The sequence below is a fragment of the Myotis davidii genome, unplaced genomic scaffold (genome assembly GCF_000327345.1).
Source record: "Myotis davidii unplaced genomic scaffold, ASM32734v1 scaffold792, whole genome shotgun sequence".
Classification (NCBI taxonomy): domain Eukaryota; kingdom Metazoa; phylum Chordata; class Mammalia; order Chiroptera; family Vespertilionidae; genus Myotis; species Myotis davidii.
The window spans coordinates 481,106-481,882 of NW_006283548.1; positions in this window are offsets into that span (position 1 = coordinate 481,106).

Sequence of the window (777 nt, forward strand, 5' to 3'; positions counted from 1 at the left end):
CTGCATTACTGGGTGGCTTGGGGATTTATTGTCCCCTGTTTAACAGCAATGACATTTTCTGAATATTGGCTGCAGAGGCCCGTCTAAGCTCAAGCACAGAAAATTTTGACCCTGAGATTTCTTCTCCATCTAGGGGCAGATTTCTTGGGGGCAGAGTAGTAATAGGTTAAAGGGACAAGGTTTATTGGAGGAGAGTAAGAGCACAGGGGATGGCGTGAGGACAAAAATACACAGGCTGCCTTGCCACCTCCCATAGAAATCCAGGCAGCTAAGTTCAAGCAGACTTTGGGACCCCAGGAGTCCTGCAGTGTGAAAAGGCAGGGGCAGATGCAGGGATGTGAAACCACAGGGAAATGCAGCAGGATTCCCCTGTCCCTCTCCTCTGTCCCCTTTGGCATCCCTCTGCTCCATATCTGGGTCACAGCACTACAGATTTCTAAACCAGAGACGCGATGCTCCAACTCGCTCCTGCAAACCTGCTCAGTGCCCCGTGATCTTTATACGCACACTGAAAAAACTGCCAGGCAACTCTGTGGACACAGGTATATTTTAAATTTCCTTTTGTTACATCTTCACCTCCACCCTCACCACTTCTATAAACTTTGTGGTTTTTTTTAAAATATATTTTATTGATTTTTTACAGAGAGGAAGGGAGAGAGATAGAGAGTTAGAAACATCGATGAGAGAGAAACATCGATCTGCTGCCTCCTGCACATCTCCCACTGGAGATGTGCCCTCAACCCAGGTTCATGCCCCCGACCGGAATCGAACCCGGGA